General features: G+C 36.7%; 1 pseudogene; it reads left to right on the top strand.

The window, feature by feature from the left end:
• The window catches only part of LOC131820910 (small ribosomal subunit protein uS5-like), an 85,498-nt pseudogene extending 60,009 nt beyond the window's left edge, over window positions 1–25,489 (top strand).
• Window positions 25,490–25,908: the final 419 nt, after the last annotated feature.

Here is a 25,908-nt window from a genome sequence, read left to right on the forward strand (position 1 = left end):
CCTCTTTAAGAGGTCTGACACTGAACAACCCCCTAGGATGATGTTCATCATCTTCTTATGCTTCCCCAGTGTAATGGCGCCATCTTTTCTGATTTGGATCAGAGTCTACCAGTTCTACTTGGTCCATTTCATCAGTCTCTTCTATTTCTTTCCTTACAGTTAGGAGTTTTTCCAGCAAAAAGAATTTATCAGGAGAGAGAAAGCCATTCTCAGGAAAGTTTACCTTAAATTTGATGATTAGGTGACCATTTTCATATGGTCTATCACAAATTGGCATACCTTCATTTAGCACACACTTGATATCTCCATGCTTTGACCTAGACATGAGGTGATGATGATGGTTCTTTTGTTGCAGGACTCCAGAGTCTGGGCCATGTTCATGCTACCTCTCTTGGTTCCTTCAGTCCTGTCAACTTTTTTCTTTTTATAAAGAAACTCAACTGAGAGAGATCAAATGACCTTCACAAAATGTACAGCAGTGAAGTCTCTCAGTTGAGTGGTATGTTTGCCACTACAGCACACCTCACATGGAGGAATCTGAAATGCCACACACTAGTGCCATATACAAAACAAAATACAGTGCCTGGAGACACAAACACAGCCTTATCATAAATATTAAGATTTCTCTCATTAGACAAACATATTAAATGCAGGAAAGCATAAAAGTGAAAATAAAAACCACCCAGTCACTAGTGTGATTATTTTATTGTTTCCTTGCAGATTTTTTCCCTTGATTACTCCTCCTCTTCACCTTTTTAAACAAGCCTTATTGAAGTATAATTTAGACACAATAGAATACATCATTTTTCTGTAAACAGTGCGATGCATTTGTCCACTATATACATGCATGTAACCACCAGCCACTCCAGATAGAGTATTTCCATTACATCTGTCTAGTTCCTTTATGCACATTATAGTCAATCTCCACAATTACTCCTGCCTCAGGCAATGCTCATTTACTATCTCCATAAACCACCTCCTATTCTCAGATTTCATATAATGGACTTATACAGTGTGTACACTTTTATGTCTGACTTCTTTTACTCAGCAGAATACTTTTTAGATTCATCCACATTGTTGAATATATTGGCAATTTGTTCTTTTTATCACTGAGTAGTATTCCTTTGTATGGTTATACCACACTCTTTATGCATTCACTGTTGACCATTTCAGTTATATCCAGTTAAAGGGCTATTATAAGATATTATGAACTTTCCTATCCATGCATCTTTTTATATGAATTCTTCCTTACCTGAGGTTTGTCTGGTATTCCTCATGATCACATTCCAGTTTGCGACCTTCACAGGGTGTCAAATCCTATCCATCTGCCCTACATTGGTAATGTTAATTTTGATCACTCTGCAAAAGGTTTATCAATTTTTTCAGTGTGTAATTAGTATTTTTCTCACATTGAAATTCATAAACAATCTGTGAGTAAGCACTTGAAAGCTGTGAAGTTATCCCATTCCTCATTAAAACTTCACCCTGGATTTAGTATCTATTGATGATTCTTAAATGACCCCATGCTTATCATTATGGTTACAAAATAATGATTTTCCAATTCGTAATTCCCTTCCCATTTACCAGTCAATCCACAGAATTCTATAAGGGACACCTGGATGGTTCAGTTGGTTTAGCATCCTCCTTCAGCTCAGATCATGATCCCAGGGTCCTGGGATTAAGCCCCATGTCTGGCTCCTTGTTCAGTGAGGAGCCTGGTTCTCTGTTTGCCTGCCATTCCCCCTGCTTGTGCTCTCTCTCTCTGTCTCTGTAGCAAATATATAAATAAAATCTTAGAAAAAAAAGGAATTCTAATATAAGCAAGGCCTCTCCTGCCCCACCTCACACCCATTCATTTATTTATCTATTTATTATGATTGTGAACCCTTGAATTTCTGTTTTATCAGTGGTTCATTATGGGTCTTAATTATTTTGTTGCTCAAATTGTCCTAGATTTGATTAGTAGGAGCCCTGTCAAGTTATTCCTATGCTCTTATGAACTGACTTACCAACTTTTTCTTTACTCTTTCTTACTTTCAGATGGACAAATTGCTCTAAGCTTATCTTGTATCTGTCTGCCTCATTCCTGGACTCAACCATTTATTTCTCCAAGGAGTCCTGACTCCTTCATGAGAAATGATATTGGAGATCTAGATCTGGGTGTCATATGTGCTCATTGCCCCTGAAGTAACTTTGCTCTGTGGCCCTCTTACTGGATAGAGCAAGGAAAATATGCCTGTGTATACACAGGTATCTAAATATACAACCAAACATGCATACACACATACATACACACATGCAAATGGATTAGGGCACATACACACATATGCGCATTTTAGAAATCATGGATTCTCAGTGACACTTCCAAATCTAATCCATCTCCACAGAGCTTTCTGTTGCCTTTTCCACATTTTATGCCTTTTTCCCCTCACATTCTATACTTTAATGTCCCTTCTTCCACGGTGAGAACACTGCCTCTCAACATCATCGGTTTTGCTCATATGCTACTTTAAGAGTTGCTTCCTCCAAACCAGTAAAATAAAGAAATCTTTTAGAAAGAAATCACAGGGTGCCTGGTGACTCAGGTGCTTAAGCGTCTGCCTTTAGCTAAGGTCATGATCATGGGGTCCTGGGATCAAGCCCTGCTCATTGTGGAGTCTTCTTCTCCTTCAACCCCTATTCCTTCCCCCGACCCTCTGTTTGTGCTCTCTCTCTCTCTCTCTCTCTCTCTCTAAAATAAATAAATAAATAAGTACATACATACATAAAAAGAAAAAAAAAATCTTTAAAAGAAATAAAATCTTAAAAGAATTTTTTTTTAAATCAGAATTTGGGCACCTGGGTGGCTCAGTTGGTTGAACGACTGCCTTCGTTCGGCTCAGGTCATTATCCTGGAGTCCTAGGCTCAAGTCCCACATCGGGCTCCCACCTCCATGGGGAGTCTGCTTCTCCCTCTGACCTTCTCTCCTCTCGTGCTCTCTTGCACTCTCTCTCCCTCAAATAAATAAATAAAAATCTTCAAAAAAAATAAAAATTTATTTACAAATCTCCTGTCCTCCCCACAACCTTGCCCAAGACTAAGAATATATAATCAAATGCCTCATTCCTAAATTAATTGTATTAGTCCTTTCTGCCTTTCTCCCCAATGTAGATATGAAAATCATTTGAAATAAAATAAAGTTCATTTATTTCCATTTGCTTTCAGTTTTAGATTTTTTCCTTCCTCATTCTGATTTAATTTCATTTTTTGAATATGTAAAATATTAGCATATGTTCAAAAGTCAAAAATATTCAAAAAGATGCATTCAGAGAAGTGTCATTCATTCCCTTCTGTATTTTTCCCACCCTGTTCCTCCATATGTGTAATGATTCATTGTTTTCTGTGTTTCTTTTTGTAAAGATAAGCAGACATATGCACGTTTTCTTATCTCCATCTTTCTATACACACAAATGTAGCATAAGTTTATGCCCTTTTGCACTTTGCCTTTTTTACTTAATATCATCTCCCTGGAAATCACTATCAGTTCACAGAGATCTTCCTCATTATGTTTCACAACTGTATAATCCTCATGCATACGTATCATAGTTTATTCAACCTATCTCTAAGCTCAGGCATCTAGGCAGTTTCCAATATTTTGCAATTATATGTAATCCCAATAAATAGCCTTGATCATATGTATTTTCACATTGTTTGAGTCATATGTTTAGGGTAAATTCTGAGAACTGGGACTGCTAAATTGAAGGATAAATGCCTTGTGGTTTTGTTCAATATTACCAAATTCTCCTCCATTTCTCAAAGCTGGTGGCAAACAGCAATCTATGACAGTACCTGTTTCCCTCAGCCTCTACATGAAATTTATATAAAAATTAACATGACACAGGGCCCCTGGGTGGCTCGGTCCATTAAGTGTCTGTCTTTAACTCAGGTCATAATCCCAGGGTCCTGGGATGGAGCCCCACCTCAGGCTCCCTGCTCAGCAGGAAGTGTGCTTCTCCCTCTCCCTCTGCAGCAGCCCCTGCTTTTGCACACTCTCTCTCTGTCAAAAAGAAATAAATAAAATCTTTTTAAAAAGATTAAAATATGACACCAAAATCAAAGCACAAGCAACAAAAGAAAAAAATAGATATTCTTTCCTAATTAAAAAATATCACACTGTATCACAGGTACTTTCACACACCACTAGAGCCCTTTGTGAATGTGATTCTATACAGTTGCATGATAAGGCATTGAACAACTATACCATAACTTGGTTTTGGATATTTAGATTTTTTTCAAAATACTAATATTTTATATTAAGTGACAATGGACATTTTTAGTGTATAATCATTTGCCCATATGTAGAAGGATTATGTCACTAGAACAGATTTCCAATTTTCCCTCAATATCTTCATTTTACATATGAAGGGCATTGAAGCTTGGAGAGAGAGCAAAAACTTTGCCCATATGTTTGACAAGTTCATGCCTTCTATGAGACTACTTTAGCAGAAGTATTTTGCTAAAACCAAATCATTTACACCAATCTGTGGACAATAATATCTTTGTCCGGTATCATCATTAATGCAGGGAATAGAGGAAAACTTTAAAAAGTATCAACTGAAGAATCCCCTTGACCTCCACGAATAATTCAAAATGACTTTTTTTTCATCTGATGTGCAGGGTTTAGTGAGCTTTAGGGTTTTAATAAAGAGCTTCAGAATGATTGCCAAGTACTTCAAGTGCTCTAGGAGTGCACTTGGTGTTTGCAAGGATTTTCATTTCATAGATTACTTTGTGCAGTAATTTGAGAAACTAAGTGCTTTCCTTTAAGCACCCAAAGTTATGATACAATCTGCATTGAAAATGTGTTGCCTTGTATTGCCTTCCTATCATAGCATTGGTCACTCTTCTGAGAAGCAAGTTGAATTTTTAATAGAATTTGCCTTTTCCTTAGGAACCGTGGTAGAAGACCTGCTTCCATTAAAAATGCAACACAACTGTTGGGATTGGAGGTTTTTTCTGTAGATGCAATCATTTTATAAGCCACAAAATACTGGTATTTACACTGACAATCTTGTATCAGTCCTATTCAGTGACATGACTGTCCTTCCCTTTGCTGACTGACATGTCAGGCTTCCAGCCTCCCATAGTGTCACACTCAGTAAGGGACCCCTCACTTAAAACCTGCTGGTGTTTCTGCCTCAAACCTTGCCTTGCTGCCTGGCTGCCACCTTTGCCCTGAATTTTGCTGGTCTTAAGCTCAGGTTTGTTTGACAAAGCACCTGCTGACTTCAGCTTTGGCTGTTCCAAGAATCTTACTCCAAATTGCATATTTCTTGGTATAGGGCACATCCATGTCATGTCTCTGGTCTGTTTGTATTGGGCCACATCTGAGGCTGGATCAGGCAATTTCCATCAATAACTCCCTGCCATGAGATGGAGGTGCTCACATGTCAAACTGCAGACTGCATCCTGCTGGCAAAAAGATTTGTAACCTCTGGGTCCAGAACTTCAGAGTCACTGTTGCAATCAATATTATAGGTTCAAATGTTGACCAGAAGAGGTTTTTGTCAAGGTTTTATGCTCAGCCCAGTTTTTCCTGAAGTAAATGAGTTGGGTTAAGCTCTTCTACACATTTTTTACACCAAAAGGCCAGTTAGTCTCTCACAAAGGTAAAGAACATGTTCCCACTTCCCCAAACCCCTAACACTCTCCCTTTTCTTCCCTCTCTCTCACACAAGAACACTATAATTGCACTATAATTTAATTATATTCACAAAATTTGTTAACATGTCCTTCTCTCATTCTAAGCTGTGTACTCCTCATGGGTAAAAAATGAGTCATGTATGTTTGTGCTCTGCCCCCTTAGCACATGACCTAGAATAAAGTGGTTTTTCCTGATTATTCTATTTAAGTGATTAAAACCATAAATACAAGTGTTTATTCCTTTGAAATATTTGTTATGAAAGTTAAACAGTTGTTCAAGAATTATTTCCAAGCTCAAACAGTTTTTCAAAGACTAAAGCAAAAGGAAGACAAATAATAAATTCTGGAGATCCTTTTAACAATACTTCAACCAAATAGCAAATAAGTACATTCCTTCCATTGACACTTATGAGCTAGAGAATGGTCCCAATTGGCCAGTTTCTTTTTTTTTTTTTTAAGATTTTATTTATTTGACAGACAGAGATCACAAGCAAGCAGAGAGGCAGGCATAGAGAGAGGGAAGCAGGCTCCCTGCTGAGCAGAGAGCCAGATGTGGGGCTCGATCCCAGGACCCCCGAACCATGACCCGAGCCGAAAGCAGAGGCTTTAACCCACTGAGCCACCCAGGTGCCCCCCAATTGGCCAGTTTCACGCAGGTCTGAATATACACATTTGGGTTGAATTTGAGCAAGAGAAGATATATGTGAAGATGGTCAACATACTATCCGTAAGTGGATCTATAGTAAGGATGTTTAACTGTTTCAGTGTTAGAGAGATAAACTTAAGAATTATTACTGTGAGAAATGGGTGAGGGCTTCAATTGGTGATAATAGAAGGTAATGCTGAGCAACTATGAGGTTTGAAATCATACATTTATTATAGAGTTATCAACCCGTGATTAGGGAAATTTTGATATATTTGAGCTTCAAGAAGTTTGCAAAACTTGTATTTTATGCCCTGTTTTCTCTTTCAGTATAAACCTTCAATAGGGAATGAATAAGTCACAGGGATGAAAGGTACAGCATAGGACATATAGTCAGTGGTATTGTAATAACATTGTATGGCGACAGATGGTAGCTACACTTGTGGTGAGCATAGCATAATGTGTAGAGTTGTTGAATGATTATGTTGTACACCTAAAATTAATATAACATGGTGTGTCAAGTATACTTCAATTTAAAAAAATGAAATAAGTTAATTAAAAAATATATATGCTTAAAATATTATAAGCTAGTTAATAGTTGGGACCATGTCTTTGCCTCTTTAATAATAAGCACACTCTCATAGTTGGTATCCAAATATATATTATTGATTGCTGCATACATGGATGGAAGAAATAAGAGTAAGAATATTAAACATGCTAGAATTCTCCATATAGCCATTATGGAGTAACAGGTGTCAGACTTACCCTCTTATCATGAAGTACTATAACATTTCACAAATTATTTGTGGTAATAATGTCTAGGTATTGAGCATAGATAGCTCAAAGCTTTGATACTTAAGAGAAGGAAACACATGAGATGAGTTGCTTTTCAGTCTGCCTTTTTATCTGGGGCCACTTTTGAGGTGATAGAATAGGGAGTTGGAACCTAAGTAGACTACTGGGAAAAACAATATAAATGGTGAATGACCTTTCGCCAAAAGTAATTGATGCCATAACATTTTGGAACAACATCTTTAAAATGCTGGAGGAGGGGCACCTGACTTTCTCAGTAAGTAGAGCATGTGACTCTTGTTCTCAGGGTCATGAGTTTGAGCCCCACATCAGCGTAGAGTTTACTTTAAAAAAAGTAAATAAAAAAAAATAAAATGCTGGAAGAAAAAGAGAAGAAAGAAAACCTATAAATTCAGAATTCTATATCCATTGAAAATATCCTTCAAAAAAGAGGATGATAGAAGAAAACATAAGAAAAATATTTGTGACCCCGAGTTAGGCAAAGATTTCTCAGACATAACACCAAAGGCATAATACAAAACAGAGGAAACTGGTAAGTTGAACTTTATCAAAATAAGGAATGTTTGGGTTTTTTTGTTTGTTTGTTTTTTAGATTGAGAGCAGTAGTTTGTTACTATCACATGCACTCACAGGCAAGGGAAAAAGGATTTCATATACTATACAGAACCACAAAGAGGTTGCATTTGGAACCAGAGTAAGAAAACAGGCTGTGGGGAGACAGGCTTTGTAGTATCAAAAGGGTGGAGTGCACCTTGGTTGTCATTGGCTCCTTTGAATAATTCTGCCACTTGGCAGTGAACTAAGCCTTATTTCTGATCTACCTAATGGGGAGTGTTATTTGGCTAGGGAATCTTTTCCATGAGAGCAGAGTGGGAAAGAGAATTCATAGTCACCCCATTTGAGGCTCTTCTACTTTTATCTTATGTCAAGGCAGTGCATAATATTGGAATGAGTTCATAAGTATTTACTTAAAAAATTTTTTAGCTACATACACTTTCTCTCTCTATGTCTCTTTTTTAATATGATAATTTAAATATTTATAAGAAGAAGTGGTGTGCTGAAGAAAGAGCATGAAAGTTGTTTCAATTAGCAATTTAAGTGAAATTCTAGGTGTCTTCAGAAGCAAATGTGTGTGTGTGTGTGTGTGGTGTGGTCGTTATGGGAATGTCTGCCCTTCAGAAGACATGGTTGAGGCAATAAAATGGCAAACCAAAGACAGGGAAAAATATATGCAAGTCACATATTTGAGAAAGAATTTATGTCCAGAATATATTAACCAAAATCAGTAATACGGGAAAAAATTTTAAACAAACAACTTCACCAAAGAAAATACACAAATGGCAAATCAGTGCATGAAAAGATGCTTAATATTATTAATCATTAGGGAAATCCAAATTAAAATCGTGATGACGTATCACTACTCATCTATTAGAATGACCAAAAAAAAAAAAAAAAAAAAGAATCCTGATAAGTACTGGCAGTGATGTGAAACACCTGGAAATACATCACTAGTGAATGCTAAATGGTACAGCCACTTTGGAAAATAGTTTAGTGGTTTCTTATACAGTTAAATGTACACGCCATGTATTTACACAAGCAAAATGAATGAAAATATATTTTCATACAAAAATCTGTTCACATGTGTTTATAGTGGCTTTCTGCATGCATAGTCACCAAAATTTGAAACAACACAAATATTCTTCAAATGCAGAATGGATAAGCACATTGTGGTGTGTCCACATGACGAAATACTACTCTGCATAAAAAGAATGAATTATTGATATATGCAATGACTTGGTTATATCACAAATGTATTTTGTTATGTGAAAGAAGCTAGTATCAAATGGCTACATAGAGCATGATTTCATTTATATGATTTTTTTGGAAAAGGTGAAACTGTGGGGACAGAAAGTAGTTCAGTGGTTGCTTTTGACTGGTAGTAGGTGGATAAGTTGACTTTATTTTTTTTTTATATCAAGCATTTTTTATTTTATTATTTTTATTAACATATAATGTATTATTTGTTTCAGGGGTACAGGTCTGTGATTCATCAGTCTTAAACAATTCACAGTGCTCCCCATAGCACATACCCTCCTCAGTGTGGATGAGTTGACTTTAAAGGATCACATGGGAATACATTTTGGGTGATGACATTGTTTTATATCTTGATTAAGAAGACATTTGACTATGTGAGTTTGTCAAAGCTAGCAGAACTATATTAAAAAAAAAAAAAAGATCTGGAGTACCTGGGTGGCTCAGTTTGTTGGACATCCAACTCTTGGTTTCAGCTCTGTAGTGATCTCAAGTTTGTGGGATTGGGCTCTGTGCTCAATGTGGAGTCTTCTTGGGATTCTCCCTTTCCCTCTGCCCTCCCCCTGGCTCTCTCTACCTCTCTCTTTCAAAATAAATAAATAAAATATTTTTTTAAAAAGATTAATTTTACCTTATGTAATTTGTACCATTAAAAATGAAAAATAGTAGGGTATAATGACCATTTTCAGATAAACAAAAGCTGAGGAAATTTGTTGCCACGAGACCTAAGCTCTGAAAGATGATAAAGAAAGTTCTTCAGGCTAAAGAGAAATGGCACTAGAATAAAACTCAAATCTATAACAACAACAACAACAAAAAAGAAAAGTAATAGAAATGGTAAATATGTGGGTGAATATAAAGGCTGTCTCTTCTTCTTTTAGCTTCTATATTTCTTTAAGAGAAAACTGATATTTGGGCACCTGGGTGACTCAGTGGGTTAAAACCTCTGCCTTCTGCTCAGGTCGTGATCTCAGGGTCCTGGGATCGAGCCCCGCATTGGGCTCTCTGCTTGGCAGGGAGCCTGCTTCCTCCTCTCTCTCTGCCTACCTCTCTACCTACTTGTTATCTCTGTCAAATAAATAAATAAAATCTATTTTTTAAAAAAAGAAAAAACTGATATTTAAAGCATAAATAATATATCTTGGTATTTTTAATATATGTAGAAGTTAAACGTATAATAAAATAGCACAAAGTATAGGAGGGAAAATAAAATCATACTCTTTTATTTATTTATTTTTGAAAGGAACAATAGGGGGAGAGGGAGAGAGAGAATCTTAAGCAGGTCCCATGCCCCCAGCATGGAGCCCAACACAGGGCTCAATTTCACAACCCCAAAATCATGACTTGAGCCAAAATCAGAAGTTGGACACTCAACCAACTGAGCCACCCTGGCACCCTGTGAATCATAGTCTTTTAAAATGTTTCAAGTTTTACATGAAGTAGTATGATAGTGATTCTAAGTAGACTGTGATAAATTAGGGATTCATATTATAATCCCAAGAGAAAGTGGTACAAGTAGGACAAATATAAGAAACAAAATCCAATAGAGGACATCAAATAAAAGACTACAAATATTCAAATAACACAAAAGAAACAATAAATGAGGACTGAAAAAAATGTAAGGGACAAATAGAAAAGAAATAGCTTAGAAGATAGATTTAAATGAAACAATATAAAACCCTGCCAATTCATTAGGAAGACATCACAATCTTAAAAGTGAATGGATCAAATAAGAGAACTATAAAATAGATGAAATAAAAGCTGACAGAGCTAAAATAAACACAAAAGGCCACATAGTAGGCTATTTCATTACCCTTCTCTCAGTAATTGATAAAACAAGTGGGCAAAAGATCATATAGGGCTGTAGACTATTTGAACAACACTATCAACTAACTCAACCTTATTGACATTTATAGATCACCTCAACAATTACTGAACATAGTTTTCATGTGCACATAAAATTTCTATCAAGATAGACAATATATCGGGCAGTAAATATGTACCAATAAATCTGAAAAGACTAAACACTCACAGAGTATGTTCTTTGAAAACAACAGAAATAAATTAGAAATCAACAATAGTAGGATAATTAGAAGATTCCCCAAACTTTGGAAATTAATCAACACTTTGAAATAATCCATGGGTAAAAGAATATATCACAAAGAAAATTAGAAAATATATCCAACGAAGTTCAAATGAAAACAGCATGCCAAAGTTTGTGGGGTGATACTAAAGTGATATATAGAGGGAAATTTATACCTTCACATGTTTATTTTTAAAATAACATTTAAAATCAGAGTGGCTGCACCAGCTTGCATTCCCACCAACAGTGTAGGAGGGTTCCCCTTTCTCCGCATCCTCGCCAGCATCTGTCATTTCCTGACTTGTTCATTTTAGCCATTCTGACTGGTGTGAGGTGGTATCTCATTGTGGTTTTGATTTGTATTTCCCTCATGCCGAGTGATATGGAGCACTTTTTCATGTGTCTGTTGGCCATCTGGATGTCGTCTTTGCAGAAATGTCTGTTCATGTCCTCTGCCCATTTCTTGATTGGGTTATTTATTCTTTGGGTGTTGAGTTTGCTAAGTTCTTTATAGATTTTGGACACTAGTCCTTTATCTGATATGTCATTTGCAAATATTTTCTTCCATTCTGTCAGTTGTCTTTTGATTTTGTTAACTGTTTCCTTTGCTGTGCAAAAGCTTTTGATCTTGATGAAATCCCAATAGTTCATTTTTGCCCTTGCTTCCCTTGCCTTTGGCGATGTTCCTAGGAAGATGTTGCTGCGGTTGAGGTCGAAGAGGTTGCTGCCTGTGTTCTCCTCAAGGATTTTGATGGATTCCAATGACTAAATTTCTATTTTAAAGGCCTTGGACTACCTAAGTTGAGGGCTCTCTATAATGCTGCAATTCTCAGGTATTGCCGTATTATAAATAGATATGCAAATACACCAGAGAATACAGAATAGATCTACCAGAAAAAGACTCACACTTAAACTCTCAACTGATTTTCAAGGAAGAGTTCAATGTAATTCAAAGGAAAAAGGAAAATATCTTCCACAAGTTGGGTATAATAACCATATGGGAAAAAAACCTTGACTCCTTCCTTACATGATACACAAAAAATAATTTGAGGTAGATTAAGATCTAAATGTAACAGTAAAACTGTAAAAGCTTTAAAAAATATTGCAGAATATCTTTGCAAATACAGAATCAGCAAAGATTTCTTAGAGCAGCCACACAAAAAACATTGAACTTAATAATAAACTGGACTTTGAAATAAAAAAGAATTCTGTTTTTCAATTTTTGTCTTTATTGTCTTTATTTAAAAAGAAATGCAAGCAACACAGAGGTTGAAAATATTAACAACAAATATATCTAAGGACTTGTGTCCAGAATATATAAAAATCTCTCAAAAATGGCTAATAAAAATGGACAAAATACTTAAATGCTACCTGAAAGAAGATATGTGAATAACATATAAGTACATGAAAAGATTCTCAATGTTATTAGACATCATGAAAATGAAAATTAAAACCACAGTGGTACAACCACTTGGAAAACTGGTTGGCAATTTCTTAAACAATTAAATATATACCACCCTTATAATTCATTGATTCCACTTCTTGGTATTTTTTTTTCCCACTCCTTGGTATTCGCTTGAAGTTAAAAATATTGGGGGCGCCTGGTGGCTCAGTGGTTTGGGCTGCTGCCTTCGACTTGGGTCATGATCTCAGGGTCCTGGGATCGAGCCCCCCATCGGGCTCTCTGCTCTGCAACAAGCCTGCTTCCCTCTCTCTCTCTCTCTCTCTGCTTGCCTCTCTGCCTGCTTGTGATCTCTGTCTGTCAAATAAATAAATAAAATCTTTTAAAAAAAAATATTGGTTACACAAAGCCTTATATGAGAATGTTTATAGGAGTCTTATTCATAATAACCAAAAATTGGAAATAACCCCAAAGTCTATTAGTAAGATAGTAAAGTGATATGTTCATATAATGAAATAATATTTAGCAATAAAAAATAAGGCACATTTACAATAAAATGTCATTGAATTGTGTACTTGCATTAATGCTTATTTCATTATATATAAATTTAATTCAGCAATTTAAAAAATGTATACATTAATTCTTTGGGAAAAGATTTTTAAGCTGAATAATACAAGGGGACATTGGCTCATCATGGAATTATTTTTCTTTTCTGTTCCAGTTTGTTTGACCTACAAATATTTTATGATATATACCCATGGAACCTCAGTGAAAACAACCTTCTGTTCCCTGGCTCTATTCTTAAGAGTTATTCAAGGTCACCAAAGCACATTTATTGACTCTACAGTCAACATTAGCTTTTCTTTTCTTAAATCTTTTTATTTTTCTGGGATGCCTGGGTGTCTCAGTTGGTTAAGTGGCTGCCTTTGGCTCAGGTCGTGATCCCAGCATCCTGGGATCAAGTCCCACATCGGGCTCCTTGCTCGGCGGGGAGCCTCTGCCCGCCACTCTGTCTGCCGGTGCTCTCTCTCTCTCTCTGACAAATTTAAAAAAAAATCTAAAATTAAAAAAAAAAATTTAACTTTTTATTTTTTTCTTTTTAATTAAAAAAAATTTTTTTTTCAGTAGGTTGCATGCATAGCACGGAGCCCAACACAGGGCTTGAACTCATGACTCTGAGATAATATCAAGAGTTAGACGCATTACCAACTGAGCCACCCAGGCACCCTGTCAACTTTTAACTCAAATCTACATAAACCATAAAACTCCTGTTATTTTTGTGAATCTAAGTTATTGGCTTTGGCAAGGGCAGTGGGGGGATTAATTTATTTTGCTCAGGGATATTGGAGAATACACCAGGCAGATTATTGAATAATGCTCCCTAAAATACCCTTTAATCTGCAGTGCTGGATAAAAATCAGATAAAAATCACAAACTACATTAGTGGTCTGGATAAAGTGAATTCAAACTTACTTTTAAATTAGTTGGAGTAGAATTATCCTATTTTCCTGCTTATCACTTCTCCTTTAGGAGGTGTGTTAATTTGCAAATGGAGCTGTTTTCTGGTGGAAATATCAACTATTTGCAACTATTTGCAGTACTTAGATGCAGCAGACCAGAGGACTCTTGACACAAACAATATGATTAGACATGACATTGTAATTCACCATAGCAGGTTGCTGAAAATTTAAAGAGGCTGCCCTTTTTTGGTCCTGATTAGAATCCCATCATTCTTCTGTTCTAGCTAATCTCAAAAAGGAAAAGTATGGGGAAACTTAGATGTCTGCAGCTTTCAGAAATTCGTTCATCTGTTGCCAGGCTAAGTGAATTATTTATCAATGACTCAGCACATCTCTGGTGTTTGAAGACATACTGCACAAATTTAAAATCAGCTTTTATTTATTTCTGCAGCCAGGAAACACACCCAATTAAAATAAACAATTTGGAAAGATTTTTGTTCCTGAAAGTTATGAATAATTTCTTCAATATAAAAGTTCAGTGTCTGCATTTTGTGAGCCACTATGTACTTAGACTCCAATGCAATTTCATTTCCCACCTTTTCACATGTTAAATGGCATGAATAGCTGTTAAATGCCCATGTGTTATAAATAAAATCTCAGGAGATAGTAGAATAGAAAATACAGCAGAATGGAAAATAGCTGAAGCCACACTTAACTGCTTCCTAACAGAACCTCAGTTTTGTTTAGGTATGTACTTCATTTCCTGCTCCAGAGGGAGTTCCCATTTGCCAAAGGAATAAGAGCATAGAATTTCTTCTGGTTATTCTTGCTCCACAAAGGTCATGTGACCTAAGTTAGATCAGAATAAATTTTATTCCATGTTTTGAAGAGAAGTTACTCTTATTTGTTTTACTAAACAAGAAAGTAAATACCCTCGTTGCTGTTGGCATTTTCTTGAAAAGAAGTTGTTAAGGAAAGCAAAGAAGAAATAGATATTTTACTGAATCGGTGAATCACTGATGTTTCTATACTTGACCCTGCACTACCTCTAGTCTTCCTGGTATGCAAGAAAATATATTTCCTTATTGTTTAGGAGAGTTTAATTTAGTATTTCTTATCAAAAACTATTCTTCTAAACAACATGGAAGTATGTCATTATCTACTCTGGCCTTGATTCATAGTAAAATATTTTGTTGTTGGACTGAGTTTTAGGCTAAAATGATTCTTGTCTACATTGTTAGCAACAGAATATAAGTGAATACATTTTAGTTCATATAATGTAATCCAATTCAGAAGGGGTTTACCAAACCGTCTCTAGGAATGTAAGAAGATAGCATTGTTGGTAGCTGAGAGACTGATTCCAAAATCCTCTAAGGTATGGAATACCTCAGAATTGAAAAAGCCTCAAGTATTAAATTGTCACACACACACAGAACATAGAGGCAAATAATTATCAACCGAAGGGAATTGGACTGAAGTATAGTAATTTTAGAATATTGAGATTCAAGGAGAAGTCATTTCTATTATATCTACTCTATGACTATTGAATGATTATATATGGCAATGGCCTTGTTGGAAGTTCTCTGCACTGTTAGGGAATTGTGATTCGGTTTCATTGCAGACAGAGCATGAGATCCTGATGAAAAACAGAATGGATATTTTTCTCTTTTTTTTTCTTAAGATTTTTATTTATTTATTTGACAGACAGATCACAAGTAGGCAGAGAGGCAGGCAGAGAGAGAGAGAGAGAGAGAGAGGAGGAAGCAGGCTCCCCACTGAGCAGAGAGCTGGATGTGGGGCTCGATCCCAGGACCTTGGGCTCATGACCTGCCAAAGGCAGAGGCTGTAACCCACTGAGCCATCCAGGTGCCCCCAGATTATTTCTCTTAAGTGTGATAAATAGGAAAAATATGACCTGTCCTTAAACTATCATCAATACAAAGATAATTTTACAATGTGAACTTAACGTTCACAAGTTAGGAAAATGATAATCATTGCTAAATCATTAAAGAGTGAGGCTACTGTGAGATGATCAGAAGAAAGGAAGATAGAAAAGAAACAGAATCCTTAAAAAAAAAAAAAAAAGCACAATCTTTGTCATCCATGTAGCAGAATATCAAGGGTACTATTGAAGCCATAAGAAGGATTTTAGTACAAGATGGTGACGTAGGAGGCTCCTGAATCCACCTCCTCTAATGAACACATAGAATCTACAGCTACACACAGAGCAATTCTCTCTAAAAGAAATCCAGAAACTGGCTGAGCAACTCCAACACACTGGGTGAACAAGAAAATACCCACATCACAGAATCAGCTATTTTCTTCACTTCCTTTGTTGCTTCTATGACCCTCTCGCACCCGGATTCTTGAAATGCCTACCTACGGGGTCCTTTGCTCTCTTCTGCTTTCCAGTCCTTCTCTTTCCACTATTTTATATTGTTTTATTCGAACACTCCCATAGCACAATAATCATCTATTCTTTCATCCTTTCTGCATTTTTTTTTTTTTTTGCCTTCACCCATTATCTTCTTTCCAATCCAGAAATAACCTACCATTTTCCTGCAGGCCAAGTCTATCGTGAGACTTGGTCTACATAATGCTTTGAGATGAATAGAATGTAATACTACTAAGCCACTCAAAGCAACAAACCACTAACAAATGTAACAACATGGATGAATCTCAAAAACATTATATTGAGCAAAAAGAGCCAAACCTAAATTGGCTGCATCATTCCATTTATATTAAGTATTTGGAAAGGTCAATCTAAGTTATCGTAAAATCAGAACTATTCTTAACTGTCAGGTAAGGAATTGACCGGAACTGAGAATAAGGGAATCTTTTTTGGGTAAAGGAAACATTCTATAACTTGTTTGGGGTAAAGGTTAGATGAGTATATGCATTATCAAAATTTATCATAGTACATATTTAAAATCTCTATAAATAATATATATATAAATTATATTTAAAAGTTTGGAAGAACGAGGACTCTAAGTTAAAAAAACTAACAAAATTTGGGGAGTCTGGCTGTCTCAGTCAGGAGAGCATGCAACTCTCTGTCAGGGTCGTGAGGTCACACGGCCAGTGTGGGGCTACTTAAAAAACAGAGAGTCGTAAGAGCTCTGTCAAACAACTGCAGAGTGTGGATCTTATTTGGATTCTGAATTAAACTACCAAAATGAAAAGAATAAAATTTGAAAAAAAAAACAACAAAAGTTATTATAACTTAATGTTTAAGTAATTTTTTAAAATGGCTGCCAATATTTTCAACCTAGAAGTCTGTGTTTCTAGGGTGTCTGGGTGGCTCATTTGGTTAAGGATCTACCTTTGGCTCAGGTCATGATCCCAGGGTCCTGGGATGGAGTCCCCTGTCAGGCTCCCTGCTCAGCGGGAAGTCAGCTCCTCCCTCTTCCTCTGCTGCACCCCCTGCTTGTGCTCTTTCTCTCCCTATCACATAAATAAATAAAAATGGAATCTGTTTCTAACTTTTTTAGAAAATAGGAAGACCTGGAAACATTGAACCCACATTTTCAAATAAGCCTAGCAACTGGGCTTAGGATCAAATAAATTCTTATAATCCCAGTGGCACAGAGACCCTGCCGTTCTCCAATGTGTCTTTCATACAACCAATCTCATTCATTTATGTTATTTCGGCAGGCACATAGGTACTTGTGTTCATGACTCTGGTCATATCCATTTCATTCATTTAGCCTTTTTTTTCTTTGTTTGGTCCTTTGGCCCAAATTCTAGTTCTTAGAACTGATGTGACCATTTTCATTGTATTTGGGCAAACTGGAGTGTCTTAAGATTTCACATACTTTTTTTTTTTTAAGATTTTATTTGTTTGTCAGAGAAAGAGCACAAGCAGGTGGAGCAGCAGGCAGAGGGAGAAACAGGCTCCCCGTTGAACAAGGAGCTCAATGCAGGACTCAATCCCAGGGCCCTGGGATCATGACCCAAACTGAAGGCACATGCTTAACCAACTGGGCCAGCCATGCACCCCAGATTACACACACATTTCAACAGTATACTCGCAGTGTCATTGAAGTGACAAGCCCAAAATTTACCCGATACAATAGACAGGAACCTAAGCAGAGACAGGTCATTACCATTAAACCAGAAACCCTGGAATTAAGCACCTTTTATAAGGGTACAAAGATGCAATAAAATAATTAAAAATACAGACTGCCTACACATAATGAAGACACTACTTTGTGAATGATAAACCTTTCCCATATTTTTCCTGAGGTTCAATTTATCAAGATATCAAATCCTAAAATTTCTCTCATTGAAATCTGAGTGTATCTCATTCCACAGTGAGATTTTTTCCAAAGGTCTTGTAATTAAACACAGAACACTTAAGTGATTTTATTAATAATATTTCCTGCTAGTTTAAATTTATTTCATCTTTAAGGCTGCCTGAACATTTTACAGGTCACAAAAATATTTTTAAGGATTTTTTAATGGAAAAGTAACTGAAATAGGTTGGATCAAAATACGCTTTTCTTTCCATCAGAAACCAGGCATGAAATATTTCCATTCAGATGGAGGATTATTTTGGTTTAGAGTCACCTGATGAGTGAGATATGAAAATCATATTTCTAGCTTAGCTAGGGAATTTTATGTAGGAGACTATATTACCCTCATTTCTATTCAGTAGCATGTACAGTGAAAACAGAAACACTGCAATTAAGTAATCATCCAGTTTCCTCATAAAAACACATTGTTTCAGATGATATCAAGAGGACATGATAAGCAATCTATAGGACTTAGAAATATAACATACCAGCAAAATGTTTTGAAACCCATTGTCAACAGTATTTATAAGGCATGGCAAAAGAGGGTGGGTGATAAGAAATGACCTAATGGCTGGAAAGGTCTGTTAGCAAACACCTGTAGATTGAAATTTGAAATTAAATTTTCTTGTCATTAAAGAGAAATGAATTTTAAGTAAGCATGTCATTTGCTTCCCTGTAAACATTTCCACTGATTCACTTATCTGGGTTACTAGCCAACAGGGTCTCAGTTGCATTGTGCATTGTAGCATCTACAAGGCAGAAAATAATAATTTGCATTACTAAATTAGGGAGAAAATACAAATTAAATTAAGTTGAATTTCTGCTTCTCGCACCAGTAGTGAACGGGGAGAGTTCTGGTATGAAATAAGACATTTGGGTTTCGCCAAGTATTCTAAGCCCAGGGAGGTTAAGTGACTAACAATGATAAACTTTTCTTAGACACACTTGGAAGGTTCAGATAAATTTAAACTTTGAGTCATGCTGGGAAATGAAGGAGGGTAAGGAGGGAGAAGAGAGACCAGAGTGACATTGCAATCAATCGTGCAATAGTGTTTACAAATGTTGGCCTGGATTTAGAGCTTTCAGGAACAGAGTTAAATTATACCAGGCCAGTGTCCTCAATGGCTTTGTGCAGTGAGGCACTTGTCAAGTTCCAGAATGCTGCTTCCAAAGCATTCATGCCCTTTCCCACCAAACTAGGACAGTGGTGTTTAGATATTAAGTTGGTGTCTTCAGGGATATTAAATCTCCTAAAATAATATTTGATTTCTCTATATATGACATAGTCAAGGGAGTAAGAAATTTGAGATCTGAAATGTCCAGATTATTATCTGACCTTTCTGAATTTGATAGAATACAGTCAGATACATTTTTAAAACTTTATCTCTAATGCAATTAAAGGTAGTGATTTGAAACCCCCAAATAATGAGCATATACTATAGTTTGTGCTTTATATTAATTATCTGATATAATCCTCACTGTGTTTCTATGACATAAGGTTTATTCCTATTATAACTCTTATTCTACAAATGAATCTGAGAATTTAATTTGTTCACAGTCACTACGCTAGTAAGTGGATGATTTGGGATTTATATTCTGATCTGTCATACTTCAAAGTATTTTAAAACATATGTTGTGACACATTGCTGCTGGGATACTGATCACCATTTTTAAAAAAAATTTAAAAAATTATAGTAGAACAAGGCAGAGTAGAAAATATTAGGCAGCAATGCAGGTAAGCAACAGTTCATGAAACTTTTCTTTCAGATGTGTATATATGTATGCAGCATGTATATAATGATCTAAAATAAAAATGCATTTCTTGCTGTATCACAGTAAAAGAGAAATTTAAAAAACATTGCAGTCTACGCTCTCAAATCAAAATAATCTGTGGTAATTATAATATGCAAAAAAAGAATCCCCCTAAAATAAAGTACCATAACTGAAAGATTTGATGGGTAAATTCCTCAGCTTTAGAGGCTGTGTGGGCTGTTTTACATTTTCTCCTTTACTAGATGTATCAGCCTCTATTTCTCAGATGACTCTGGATTCTGCAGCTCATAGCTTGACCAACTACTGCGTGGTACTTAAGTGTACACAAGATCTCATATGATGCCATTTAACACTGTGTGTTACAGCTTATTCAAATATTAGAGAATATAGAGCTTAAATATCTTTCCTATAGTTACCCAACTAGTACAAGACAGAAATAAAAATCAACTATAGACACTGTGATGTGTCCCCTTCTCCTCATACTTCCTTTAGATGGCATATGGCAGGTGTTCCATGCACACACACTTTTCGGGCCCCCTGCAGAAAACAGGATGCTTGAGAAGTGTGAGGCTTCTTTGCTCTTTCATAGTTTTGCTATTGTGGACATTGTTGCTATAAATATTTGGGTGCATGTGTCCCATGCACTACATTTGTATCTTTAGGGTAAATACCCAATAATGCGATTGCTGGGTCGTAGGGTAGCTCTATTTTCAGCTTTTTGAGGAATCTCCATGCTGTTTTCCAGAGTGGTTGCACCAGCTTGCATTCCCACCAACAGTGTAGGAGGGTTCCCCTTTATCCACATCCTCACCAACATCTGTCATTTCCTGACTTGTTAATTTTAGTCATTCTGACTGGTGTGAGGTGATATCTCGTCGTGGTTTTGATTTGTATTTCCCTAATGCCGAGTGACGTTGAGCACTTTTTCATGTGTTTATTGGCCATTTGGATGTCTTCTTTGCAGAAATGTTTGTTCCTGTCTTCTGCCCTTTTCTTAATTATATTATTTGTTCTTTGGGTGTTGAGTTTAATAGGTTCTTTATAGATTTAGGATACTAGCCCTTTATCTGTTAGGTCATTTGTGAATATCTTGTCCCATTCTATCAGTTGTCCTTTGATTGGTTTTGTTGTTGAGAAGATATTCACAAATGACAGTACAGACAAAAGGTTGATATCGAGGATCTACAAAGAACTTCTTAAACTCAACACACACAAAACAGATAATCATGTCAAAAAATGGGCAGAAGACATGAACAGACAATTATCCAATGAAGACATACAAATGGCTATCAGACACATGAAAAAATGTTCATCATCACTAGCCATCAGGGAGATTCAAATTAAAACCACATTGAGATACCACCTTACACCAGATAGAATGGCCAGAATTAGCAAGACAGGAAACAACGTGTGTTGGAGAGGATGTGGAGAAAGGGGAACCTTTTTACACTGTTGGTGGGAATGTAAGTTGGTGCAGCCACTTTGGAGAATAGTGTGGAGATTCCTTAAGAAATTAAGAATAGAGCTTCCCTCTGACTCTGCAACTGCACTACTGGGTATTTACCCCGAAGATACAGATGTAGTGAAAAGAAGGGCCATCTGTACCCCAATGTTTATAGCAGCAATGGCCACGGTCACCAAACTGTGGAAAGAACTAAGATGCCCGTCAACGGACGAATGGATAAGGAAGATGTGGTCCATATACACTATAGAGTATTATGCCTCCATCAGAAAGGATGAATACCCAACTTTTGTAGCAACATGGACAGGACTGGAAGAGATTATGCTGAGTGAAATAAGTCAAACAGAGAGAGTCAATTATCATATGGTTTCACTTATTTGTGGAACATAACAAATAACATGGAGGACATGGGAAGATGGAGAGGAGAAGGGAGTTGAGGGAAATTGGACGGGGAGATAAAGCATGAGAGACTATGGACTCTGAAAAACAATCTGAGGGTTTTGAAGGGGGGGTGGGAGGTTAGGGGAGCCAGGTGGTGGGTATTATGGAGGGCACGTATTGCATGGAACACTGGGTATGATGCATCAACAATGAATTCTGTTACACTGAAAAGAAATAAAAAAATTTTAAAAAGATACTGTGGCTATTTACACCAGTAATAAATATATGTCTGTCTTGATCTGACATCACCAACAAAATAAATCTGTGCAATCATTTAATTTAAAAAGCATTAAGTAACAGAATTCTGGGGTCTTGAAATTACCAGTTTTTCAGAGAATGAAGAATCCTTCCGAGATCCTGACCCTAGTGTGAGTAGAAAGGAAGGAGTGAAATTAGATTCGTTATAAATAACATACTAACTGACAGATAAGGAAACTTAATTCAGCAGCAATATGTTATAATGAGGAGCTTTAATAGCTTATTGCTCCTTGCAAATATTCTCTCCTTCTGAGCTATATGAAACATGATTTGTAAATGTAAGAATAATTTGATTTGGATGTTCATTTAATTGACTCATCCAAATCCACGTATAGGGACATCAGTTGTATTGTAACTCTATGTCTGTTTACTAATCTAAGGCAATTTGTTGAGTAGAGGCCATGTGAAAGACAGTGCACAGAGCATCTCTAAAAACATTGTGATGCATAGTTTTTTTTCATTTGTTTGTTTTAAGATTTTTTTCATTTACTTGACAGAGAGAGAGAGTCCAAGCAGGGGGACCAGCAGGCAGAGGGAGAGGGAGAAGCAGACTCCCTGCTGAGTAGGGAGTCTACTGGGACAGGATCCCAGCACCCTGGGATCATAACCCAAGTGAAAGGCAGAGCTTAACCAACTGAGCCACCTAGATGCCCCTGCGATGCATAGTTTAATGTTAAATATGTAATAGGCACATACGTAAAAATAATCCAAATGTGTATTTATACAGAATGTATCTATTTAACTGGCTAAAATATAATTAGATATACAAACAAGAAATACATGTGAAAAAATACCATAGCCAGCATGTTTAGGAACATACAAGTGAAATAAGCATGAAATAATATATTTAGCTATAACTCATAAATTCTCAAATGCTTTTGGGATGGCTTTTCTGAGAGTACCAATATAGCATTTAGCTACTACCAACTTCATTTCTATTTCTGGGAGCTAGTAACCAGGAGATGGAATGCTACAGGGTTAGTGTTGGCAAAAGACCAGGTGTTTCAGATGCCTGTACTCACTGGCACGGCATGAGTTTTATGAGGATAAAGAGCTGGGTAATTAGCTGCTTCTCTGAGAAAACACCAAATAGCAGATGACGCCGGTGCTGCAGGAGGGCCTGGAGGGCCCTAGAGGGCCCTGGGGCCCTGGAATGGGAGGCTGGAGGATTAGGCAGCAGCAGCCCAGACCTGGTCCTGGCCATGGTTGGGGGTGGGGCTCTCAGAGGCAAGGCCAAGGACAAGGAGTGCATCGACAAGCTGGGCCACCTGATCAAGAGCATGACTGGGAGGAGATCTGTCTCTTCTCCCATCCCATCAAGGGCTCTGAGATCATTGGCTTTTTCCTCAAGGATGATGTTTTGAAGGTTATCCCTGTGCAAAAGCAAACTGGTGCTGGTCAGCAGACCATGTTCAGGGCATTTATTGTCATGGGCGATTACAATCAACACACTGGTCTGGATGTTAAGTGCTCCAAAGAGGTAGCCACTGCCATCTGTGGGGCCATCCTCCTGGCCAAACTTTCCGTTGTCCCTGTGGGGCAAAGCTACTGGTGGAGCAAGATCGGCAAGCCTGTACTGTACCATGCAAGGCTGACTGGTCTCTGTGGCTCTGTGCTGGTGCGCCTCGTCCCTGCTCCCAGAGGCGCTGCCCAAGAAGCTGCTGATGACAGCCGGTATTGACACCTGCTATACCTCACCCCGGGGCTGCACTGCCACCCTAGGCAGCCTCACCAAGGCCACTTTTGATGTCATTTCCAAGACCTGTGGCTATCTCACCTATGACCTCTGGAAAGAGATTGTGTTCACCAAGTCACCCTATTAGGAATTCACTGACCATCTTGTAAAGACTCACACCAGAGTTTCTCTGCAGAGAACACAGGTTCCAGATGTGGCCACCACAGAGTTTTTTAATAAGAAAAATAAATTGAATTAAAGCCTGTTTTAAAAAAAAAGAGAGAAAATTATGACTGTATTATATATAAAGTCATGTCATAGTTACAATCATTTATCTATCACCAAGAATCTCATAATGCTGCTATAATGTAAGAGAAGACAATTGAATTTAAAGTCAGAAGACTACATTGAAATAAAAGGCTAAAATTTATGAGTTGAGTAACCTTAAAAATTAATTAGGCTTTAGATTCTTCCACTGAAAACTGTAGATGGTAATTCTTTTTTACAGGAAGTTGTAATGGTAATTTGAGCTTGAATCATATAAAATTGCTGATATTTGATTATTTTTATCTATAAAAATGATCATTCATTTGGATCAACCTAATAGTAAGAGTTATACATTTATTGAATCTTTTCATATAAGTACTTTGTTATGTTCCACATGTTGTAGTAGATTACAATGATAGCATCAATGTTTTACCCCTCTCTGTATTTGTGCCCTTTGCAAAAATATATTTTCAGTGTCCTCCCATCACTAGTTGGCTGACCTACCCTGGGCTTAACAACTTGACTTATTTTTGTCAATGGAACATTAGCATGGGTGAGATCGTGCAGAGGTTTGAAGTGAACTTTAGCAATGGGGCTTGCCCTATTTTACTACGGGAATCTGTCCAGGACAGATGCTAGAGAATAAGACACATCTAGACAGAGTTAAGAACATCCAGTCATTCCAGCCTAGGCCATTCTAGATCAACTGACATTCAGCCAACTTCTAGACCTGTTCAGGAAATCAGGTATGATTAGTATAGCCAACCTCCAACTATAAACTTTTAGTCATATACCCTAGAGGATTTATATCAGTACTCATATTATTGTGGCAATAACTAACAAATATAAATGATTCTCTCATCTCATGCACACAACAAATCTATAGGCTCTATTATCATCCTCTCTGGACAAAAGAAGACACTGTGACCCAGAGAAAAGTTCAATGAACTGCCCTGGGTCATATTAAGAGACAATAAATGACAGAGGAAAGGTTTGAAATTATGGAGCTGGGCTTCAGAGGCCATATCCTAACTAGTATACTGAATGGCTTTGTTCTTGTGAAGATGAAATGAGATTATTTTTTTGAAAGTGCTTTGTCAATGTTAAAGCACACTAAAAATATAAGTCATTATTATGAAGCTGCAACTCTTTTTCAAAGATGCTGTAAAATTCCAACTAAGTTTTTTCTTTGTCTCATAAAAAAAGAAACCCCAGGCAAGCACTAGATGATTTAAAATGCACTGTTCTTTGATATACCAGTTACATAGGGAAAACTGATAAATGGTGAAATTTAGCATGCCACCTTCCTTCCGAATTGGTGATAGACCGCTGCTATTTGCTCGGCAACTACCAAGTAAACAGAAAAATAAAGCCATGGTTTTCTTGGCAAGTGTCATTAAAAATAGATTAAGTTTACAGTAAATGTAATCTGTAGCATAGATCATACAGACAAAAAAACCTGAAGGGGAAATGAAGGCATTAATAAGATATTTCTTAATTTTATGAAGCGTTACACACATCAGACCACTGAACCAAAATAACCTAGGGAAATAGCAATGAAACAGGCGTTTATTCCTCAGCTTCTAAGAGGCATGCAAATACAAATGGTGCAAAACAAGAAGCTGATTATGCCTAGAAATTGGAATAAACATAAAAAAGAAAAGTCTGGAGATGCTAATAGGCATTGAGTTTATGAGGTGTGACTTTATTTACATGGAATATTCTCTATGGGCATGATTTTTTTTTTAATTCCATTCGACTTTTCATTTATATATATATATCAAACATCTCCCCTCCAAAATTTATTATTTTCTTAAAAAAAAAAAAAAAACTAGAATGCT

This window comes from Mustela lutreola, chromosome X (assembly GCF_030435805.1).
Source record: "Mustela lutreola isolate mMusLut2 chromosome X, mMusLut2.pri, whole genome shotgun sequence".
NCBI lineage: Eukaryota > Metazoa > Chordata > Mammalia > Carnivora > Mustelidae > Mustela > Mustela lutreola.